Genomic DNA, 9567 nt, shown 5'->3' with positions numbered 1-9567 from the left:
AACATACCCTTTCATTTTGTAAAGTATAAAGAGAAAGTTAAAGAAATTCAAAGGCAATATTAAGTATTCAAAACAAATTTGAGTAAATACTTTTGAAATGACATGTAGTTAGTGAAAGTTACTATCACAACATATGATTGAAGCCAAGTACTTTATGAGCTTTCCCTTCTCCCTAATCAAACATATATATAAAATATGAAAGAAAAGACAATGCTATTTTGTCACTTAACATTATAAGTAGGCATGCTTGCCACAGCAGCATATATACTAAAATTGAAACTATACGGAAGATGAGAGCATGGCCCTTGCACAAAGATAATACACAAATTTGTGAAGTGTTCCATATTTTGTGCACCGCCCAGATGCCCTCACACGTTTTGATTAGCTCAAAAGAAACAATGAGTCAAAGTACACAGTGTGGCCTGATCAACTGGTGGCACAGTGGATAGAATGTCGGCCTGGGATGCTGAGGACCCAGGTTCAAAATTCTGAAATCACCACCATGAGCACAGGATCATAGACATGACCTCAAGGTCACTGGCTTGTGCAAGGGGTCACTGGCTCAGCTTGACAGCCCCCTCACCCCCTGGTCAAGGCACATATGAGAAAACAATCAATGAACAACTAAGTGCTGCAACTATGAGTTGATGCTTCTCATCTCTCTCCCTCCCTGTCTGTCTTTCTCTCTCTCTTAAAAAAATTGTTTTTAAAAAGCACAGTGTGGCACTCAAACAAAATTGTTACTTTTAACTATAAAGATATTCTTGTAAGGCAATCTGTTAAATGAAAACTAAGATGAGTTACACCTGGATGCTTGTCCTAATATGTCAACTTGCATTTCCTTCACAAATCTTAAAAAATAATAACTGTTTTCAATACCCTGAAATACCTTTTTTTCTGAATGTGAAGTTATTTAGGACAACGGAGAAAATGTTTCTAACCGGATAGACAGTCGCTGGCCGTGATAATGGATAAGTATTAATAGAAGGTAAGTGTCCAAACATACATTGGATTGTTAACTGGGCCTGGCGCTGTCTCCTAGGTTGCACAAGCTAGCTTTTGTGGCCCTTTACTGACTCTAACCTAAATAAGCTACATGGAGGACATGACGCCTCAAAATCCAGATCACCAAGTCAGAGCTCAGGTGAAACTCCGCCAGCTTTCTCCTTTTGATTGCGCTCCTAGCGCTCTCGTAGTTCGCAGAACGTTTTGTAGACCTGCAAACTCAGTTTTATACTAGCAAACTTGAAAAACTCCGTTCCCGAGACCCCCTTCCACAGGGCTTCCCCTCCCCCCGAAGGGCGGATCCAGAGTCAGCCCCCATCAGAAGCACGTGAAGCCCTATTTCTTTAGAACCCCTCCCTTCTGTACAGGTCACACCAAAATCCTTTTATTTGGGGGGGGGGGGCGCACGCAAACGCTCGGGTGTGAACCGTAGTGCAGAAAGTGAAAGTGGGCGGGCGGCCCCAGGGCTGGCGCAGAGCGTGCGATGGGCACGGGGGCGTGGCGCAGGGACGGCTGGCCTGTCACGTGACGTGCAGCTGCCGAATCGGAGCGGAGCCCCGCGGCGCGCGGAGACCCGGCCTGGAAAGCGCTTTCCTGTCGATGAAAGTTGTCATTTGAGCTCTAGCCACCTAAACGCAGAGGAACAGAGGGATTTGCACCTCCTTCCGCTGCAGATTCCTCACAGTCTGTGGGCAGCGAAAGTCGGACGTCCCTAACTCGGGGCGCTTGGCCACTGTACACAATCACTTTCATCAGCCTGTACCTACTTCCTGGGCGGGAAAGAGCCTTTCCTTTTAGATGTGTCTCCAGGTGGGCCCAGGAAGGATCAGGGCCTCGGGTCTCCGTGGTTGGTTTGCTGGGGAGGGAGCTAGGACTGTGAGCCTCCTACCTCCAAAGCAGAAGTGCAAAGTGGTGATTAGAGGGAATCTGAAGCCTACCGGCCCCAACAGGCGACCGGAGGAGTGCCGCAGACGTCAGTCCTTTAACAATATTTTAAATGACTGATTTTCCCCCACCCCCACTGGGGTCTTTATGCTTATCCCAGTATCTTAAACAATTTAAAAGAACCTAAGTCCTAAATTAAAGTTTTGCCCTTTCAAAGACTTATCGAAAGCTTAACTGTCGCTTCTCAGTTTTCAAACCCAATGTCCACCACGAAAAAAACTGGCTTTCCTAAATTCGGTAACAATGGAATTGGTTTAATCCACCTCTGAGTAGGCGCCCCCCCCCTTCCGCGCGCGCGCCCCCCAAGCCGTCCTTCACTCTCCAACCTGCCCCTAGGTATGTTTGTGTAATCAGAGAGTGATTGTAGCTGCATTGCCGTCTCTCCCCGAGAAAGCTTAGTTTGCACTCATTGAAGTTGCTTGTTTTCTAGTTATTTAGGCGATCAGAGAAGATGCCACTTGGAAGATAGCTGGGTTTCCTGCTGGACCTTTTCTGGAGCGGGCTGAGCTGAGCAGGTGTGCGGGTTATGATTGCAGTGAGGGTAATGTTAAAAGGTCTTCGAAAAACGTTACTTTTGAAATTTTAGTAGATTTCCCAAGAATCAAGACTATGGTCGCAATATATATATGGGCTAAAATTTTAGTGAAGATAATCACGCCCAGGGTGAGGGGCAGTAAGAAGCATGTTGATTTGGGGCTCTGCTACTGCTAATTTGTAAACACGGACAATGTTGATAGTTACCCCTCTGGCATTAATTATTCTGTATTTTAAAACGGGGTAGAAAGACGTTAGGGTGGTTCATTATGGTTTGTTTGAAGGCTAGAATTCCGTGTCACCAACTTGTAGGGGGAAATGAAATGCAGACACGGATACTCCTTATTTTTGGAATGTTAACTTTGTGTATTTTCCGAATTTATGAAATGTGAAGGAATGTTGCTTCCCTATGTTAGCTGAACTAGGGCAGCAGCATTTATTGCTCTTCAGTCTCAGAAAAGCTGCGCCCAAAGTTTTTTAAACTGCGGGGACTGTGTGGAGGGTAGCGAGAAGCCTGGGAGTTTCTGGGGCTGACCCCCTCGTTGCCAGCCCGGTGGTAAGGCGCCGTGAGGAGTAGATCCTCCACCCGAGACGTCGTGGGAGGCCATGGGGTCGAGGTAAGACGCCGCCCTAGCGGGATCCGGCTGGGGACAGACTTTTCCTCCGGGGTCATTGTCGAAGAAACAAATTCCGCAGTGAATTCAACTGAGCTCCGAGTGTAGGTTACTGGTGGCTCTCGATTCTAGTATATAAGCCTAAATTGCGTAATTTTAAAAAAGGAAAACTGCAGCGACGCTTCCGCTCGAAGATGAGCTGGGACGTGTAACACAGCAGAGATCGCTTCTCAATTACGCACCTTTTTCTCCGAGCTCAAGATCCTTTAAAGTCGCTCATTCCCACCCCACCCCCAAAAAGGAAGTGGGGAGGGAATATGTTGTGTTCATTTGGACGAGATGAGAAGGAAAGAATTAGAGTCCTGATATCAGGTCGAGAGGACTCTCGAAATAGGTTTAGAGTGTTCGTCATTTATTCTGGAGGCGCGTGGGTTCCAGAAGAAGGGTGTTGGGCAGGACGAGCTTGCTGAGAAATCCATGCCCGGATGCTCCTGCGGTCACAAGCATCAGTCCTGCTCGCAACTTCCTGAGTGTAGCTTTCTTGGAGCAGATTTCGCGGTGTGGACCGCTGGGTGTATAAACTGTAAAATAATTTTCAGCGCGCCAGCCTGAGGCTACCTGGGGTCGCGTCAGCCGCCCTAAATCGGGTGACAGTGGGCAAGTCACAGGAGCCTCCGCAGACCTCGGCTTCACTTTTGGACAGGAAAGGGGGAGGATCCCTTGTTGAAAGGATTGAGGTGCGCTTTTCCTTCTCCAAGCACAACGCCTAACTCCAAAGCAGCCACGCAACGCCTTCTTCCCGGTTTTGAAAACCGGAGAGATGTGTCAAACCCCAACTCTGTGGAATGCCAGTATGAGTTTCTTGTCCCCCTTCCCCCTCCTCTCCCTGTCTCATCTTGTTTTAGGGTTCGAGGCAAGCGTGAGGTTAGGGTTGGGCGGAAGAGGGTCCGGGCAGGTGGCACCTAGGGGCACCCAGTGTTGTCACGCTCTCATACGGGCAGTGAACCACTGACTGCCTCTCCATTGATAACCCGGCTGGGCATATTAGCTCAGCTGCTTGGGCACTCCCGAGGACAGTTTCAAAGGGTTTTTTGTTTCCTTTTTTACTTTTCTTTTTAGCAGAACCTTCTAGGAAAATATATTTTCTTTTTACGTTTTAAAGATTTTATTGCACACAGAAACGAATAATAACATTTCAAAATGGGGGAGGACAAAAAGAAAAAGTCTGACTTGGAGGTTTTACTTAGCAGTCACTGCTGAAACGACCACTGTGCTCGGAGACAGAGGAAAAGAGTTTCAGAAAATAATTGGTTGAATGAAACCTTAAGCTGTAATGTAATTAGGAAAGATACAAATGGAAAAAATAATAAAATGTGCAGTAGATGTACGATACAGATGGTTTTGAGAAGCTCTCCTTCCACTGAAAGCCTTGTGGAAAAAAAAGTATATATTTGGTTATTTTCACATATTACATCTTCCTTTGAATTTAACTTCCTTTTTTTTTTAATCAAGCAACTAGAATTGGTCCTTAATCAGGAGACATGATGAAGTTTTTAACATACGTAGTCAGCCACAAAATCTGATCCAAGATAGTAAATAGAATTAATTTTAGGGGATATCTCTCCTTTAGAAGGCCTGAAATTGAAATATAATATTTTTAAACACTGTGGTTTAAAAACAAAAGGAAACATAATTGTTCCAGAGTCTTATAGTGCTCTATGTTGAAAGAGACTTCAGTAAAATATGGCACCTCTCCTTCCTCATTCCAATACATACTTCTTTTCAAACTTGGCTTCTTTCTGATCATAACCATCTAGGAGATTCTGCTTCTAAAATATTTCCTGATTTTAGAAAGTCAGCAAAACAGGGTGAAATCCTTAAAACAGCACATGGTCCTGACCAGGTCACACAATTCTTTTTCTCATAATTTTAGTGTTTCAAGAGTATGCTTAACCAGCTGTTCATCTAAATAGTTTTAAAATAATAATTGAATCTGAATGAATGTTATCAAACTTCTAGTACACTGATAAGCAAAAAGATCAAATTCTCTATAATAATTGTCATATAAATGTGATCATCACTGGTTCTGCACAGTGAAGTTAAGGATTAATCATTTTTATTGAATATACAAAACTAAGACAAATCATTAATGAGATGTCCAAATATATCCAGTTCTTAATTCTTATGATATCATGCCTACTAAGTTCTCTGTGTGATATATTAAAGATTTGTCACTGAAAAGTATCTGTTTCCTAAGCATTGGAAAGGAACAGAAAGTTAACAGGGTTTCTATAGGATTTAACTCCTCCCCTGACTGCCCCCACAAAAAATGTGATAGACTGTATTTTAATGTATGCCATGTTTTGAAATCTGTCTGGTTTTGAACAAACTTCAACCTCTGTGCAATATAACTTACTATCCTTTCAATCATCACAGTCATGGCTATTAAATAAAAGTTTTTAAAAAGTAAATACCAAAAGAGAATACTATGAAGTGAAGTTTATATCTTCCTAGAAGTCCATATACATCTGAGTCTTTGGGCTCATAAGTGCATTTCATTTTATAATGATAACATCTTTGAAAGCAACATAGGACTGATATTATTATCTCCTTTTGAACGAGAGAGAACTAGAATCCTGTGTTTCTGACACAAATTCAGTGTTGTTCCTGTGAAATAGCCTGTCTCCTAGGTTGGAATCACATTAGCAAGGTTTGGGTTTCCCCCATCTAAGTAAATAGGAAAATAAATGCTGGCCTTGCAAACACTACTGCTTATTTCTCTGCTTCTTTTGTGACTGTGTGATTCCTTCACTTACCTGTCCTGCTCAATATTTTCACACTGCACACTTAAAAGGCTGCTGGGGCATTCTGAGCAGTAAAAATCTTCTTGATGGGCAACCTAATTTAAATGACAAAAGTGGATTGAGGAAATACTATAAGGGGAAGAGCATGAAATGGAAGACAAGGATTTCAGTGTTTGCAAATAAAAATACCTCACAAATAATCATAAGGCACTGAGATGGCTGGGTCACGTTGCTTTCCCTGCAAATTCTTTTAAGAGTGGTAGAATAAAGTTTGTACTAAGTAACTTCTGGCTAAATTGTTCGTGAGCTTTGTCACGTAACCATAGAAAGCCTGAAAGTGCAGGCAAGGATTATAATTGTCTTAAAAATCATTTCTCTCAGTTCTCTTTTTTTAATACTAGTGTATTGCTCAATTAATAGTACAATTTTAATCCTTTCTAAACAAAATTATTTAGTTGTTTTTTAAAGCTAATGACATTTCTCAGTTGCACTTGAGGAAGAGTCTCCACACCTTGCAGTCTTATCTCTTTAACTATTTAGCCGGAAGATACTGCATTTAGAACTAAAGGCCCCCAAGTACTGCTATAGGTGCATTCATTTGCAAGCCTTTTTTAATAGAAGTAGGTTGGAGAGGTTGTGCTTAGAACACTTGTATTCTCCATATTTATAAAATGGATTCTGCAGTATTTCTTTACCTATTGCAAATTATAAAATAATTGGAGGCACTACAAACTACTGAAAAATAATTAAAAGAAGAGATCTCTGGGCTTTGCATTGGTATTTGGAGGAGAGCTTCCAGAGTATGTATTGAAAAAAGGAACCAAACCATCAATTTCAGTGCCCAGTTTTATTGTTGGGTAGTTAAATACATGTTGGTTTTTTGTCCTTCAAAAATGCACCTTTATTCCAAGGAGACTTTTCTTTCAAGATTTTAGACACATTTGCTTGGAACTTTTAAATTGTTCCGTAAACAAAGTTGTTTGTGTAAGCAGTGGAAGGCTTTGTACACCAAGCTGAACGGCTTTCAACAGTTGCCTAAGTAAAATATGTTGTAGGGTTTTCCCTAATGAAATTTTAAATATGGTTCTGTGAAGTCTAATACAATCTGTGGACAATACATATATGAACAAAAGCATGTGTATTAAACATTGCCATTCAGAAGAAAAATATTGTGTTTCTTTTGACTGGATCACTGCATGATCTTTATATTTATTCACATCTGACAATTGAAAGTTAATGTTTTATAACAAATTCACTTCGAAAAATGGTATTGGACACTCAGGCACAATTAAAAAGTAAACTGGTTGTTCCGAGTTTAGAAATAGTCTATTAGAAAGCTGTGCTTTAGTTGGTTTCTATTTTACATTCATTTATGTCATTATAAAGTGAAAAAATTTGAACATTTGAATTTTAAGTATTTCATTATACATTTAATTTGCATCTGGTTGTGGTTTTTTAACAAGTTTGTTATTACAAAATAACATTACTGCTTCTCAGTATTTCACACTGGAAATATCTGTAAATTGTATTTTGAATCCATCAAACTGGAAGTTTGTGGCTCAATTTTAATAACCCTTTTCCACTTTTTTATTAAAAGGGCACTTTAAATAAGAGAAGAGACATACATGAAAAAACTTTTTAGAATACTTTATGTTTGATGCTATTTTCCATCTCCAATATAAATTAAGCTAAAAGATGCAACATTTTGGTTGATAAAAAGTTCCGATTGTTAATAAACCCATGAATCAAATAAATACACTCAGTAGTTTTCCTCTGTACCTTTGAAAGTTTATTTTACATTATTCACATTACTTAGATTTTTTAATATGTATATATTTATTTATTTTAGAGAGGAAGGAAGACAAACAGAAACACTTATCTGTGCCTGTATGTTCCTAATCGGGGATCAAACCTGCAACCTTTGCACATCAGAATGATATTCTAACCAACTGAGCCAATCTGTCAAGGGCTATTTGGATTCTTACCTCTCCTAGATTACAGGAGTCAAATTTAAGAGAGCCAGTTTAAAATTAAATGACTTTTGGTCCTGGCCAGTTGTTTCGGTGGTAGAGCATTGGCACAGCATATGTATGTCCGTGGTTCAATTCCCAGTCAGGCCAGGGCACACAGGAGAAGCAACCATCTACTTCTCCACCCCTCCCCGTTCTCTCTCTCTTTCTCTCTCTCTCTCTCTTCCCTTCCCACAGCTATGGCTCAATTGGCTGGAGTGAGTTGGCCGTGGGTGCTGAGGATGGCTCCATGCAGTGGCCCCAGATGGGCAGAGCAGCCCTACTGGGCTGGCCAGGTGGATCCTGGTAGGGGCGCATGCGGGAGTCAGTCTCTCTGCCACCCCTCCTCTCACTAAAAAAAAATAATAATAAAAATAAAAATTAATAACACTAATTCCCAATTTCTCAATACTTTATTCCTTCTCACTTCTTTGTCATCAAAAAGAAACTTTTTATCATATATTCTGATTTTGTCTCTGCCAAGGCGGTGGATTATTACAGATCAACCTGGCTGTGGTTTTATATAGAGATTTAAATATATATGTACATGTACTTCTTTCATCCAAATTAAAAAATGCATGTGATCAATTAGAACAAAATTTGTATGCAAAAGTGACACAGAAACTTGCCAACTTCCAGAAAGTTTTTGGTTAGTGATTAGGTGGGAGCACTGGACCTTGGAACCAGACAGAACTGATATCCCAACTACACAGCACACACAGTACCCTTCCAGATGCTTCTCTATTTCAAACTTTTCTCCTCCTGATCTTTTTCCCCAGCTCTGCTTTATCAAAAGATTGTCTGCTAATGGTCCAAAGTAGGCTTGATACGTGGGAACCTTTTGTTCAGCCAGTGGCAGCCCTTCTGTAGATTACATTATATGTATTGGTACCTCTGTGTGCTTACCTGGTATTCAGTCCTCTGGGGTTTAAGTAACATTGTGAGATGGGCTCAGTGTGCCAAAGCCAGCCTTCTGATCTACTGTGGCACTGGCTCAGGGCCTTCGGTGCAATAGAAATAGACTTGGACCCTGTGTTTACCAACAAGCTTATGTGACCTTTGGAGTTGCTAAACAGCAGTCCCTTGGTTTCTCTATCAGTTAAATATTGGGAATTGAGATGAAATGAAATTTGAAAAAATATCTAGCTTAAATTCTAGAGTTTTAGAGTATTTTGTTTTAATTTAACATCATTTTCTTTTTTTGTGTGACAGAGACAGAGAGAGGGACAGATAGAGACAGACAGGCAGGAAGGGAGAGAGATGAGAGGCATCAATTCTTTGTTGTGGCACCTTAGTTGTTCATTGATTGCTTTCTCATATGTGCCTTGACCGAGGGGCTACAGCAGACCAAGTGACCCCTTGCTCAAGCCAGTGACCTTGGGCTCAAGCTGGTGAGCCTTGCTCAAACCAGATGAGCCCGCACTGAAGCTGGCGACCTCAGGGTTTCGAACCTGGGTCTTCAGCTTTCCGGTCTGATGCTCTATCCACAGTGCCAACACTGGTCAGGCTGGGTTTTTTTATTTTTGATAAATGTTGCTCACATTGATAAATGTTGCTTTGGCCCATTCCATTACCAATGCTGTAGTATTCCATTAATGGACATACCATCATTCATGTATCTCTTTTGTCTTTTGTTTTGGGGGTTGTTGTTGTTGT

The 9567-nt window shown here is 41.2% G+C and overlaps 1 non-coding gene across 1 annotated transcript; it reads left to right on the top strand.

Annotated features, from left to right (window-relative positions):
- Positions 1-243: 243 nt before the first annotated feature.
- LOC136401990 (U6 spliceosomal RNA) lies at positions 244-350 on the top strand. Its single transcript, XR_010750907.1, has one exon. It is a non-coding gene; the product is annotated as a U6 spliceosomal RNA (small nuclear RNA).
- The last annotated feature ends 9217 nt before the right edge of the window (positions 351-9567 follow it).

Source organism: Saccopteryx leptura, chromosome 3 (assembly GCF_036850995.1).
Source record: "Saccopteryx leptura isolate mSacLep1 chromosome 3, mSacLep1_pri_phased_curated, whole genome shotgun sequence".
In the NCBI taxonomy this organism is placed as follows: Eukaryota; Metazoa; Chordata; class Mammalia; order Chiroptera; family Emballonuridae; genus Saccopteryx; species Saccopteryx leptura.
Note: the sequence above shows the minus strand (reverse complement) of the source record. Positions and strands in the feature narration are given on the sequence as shown.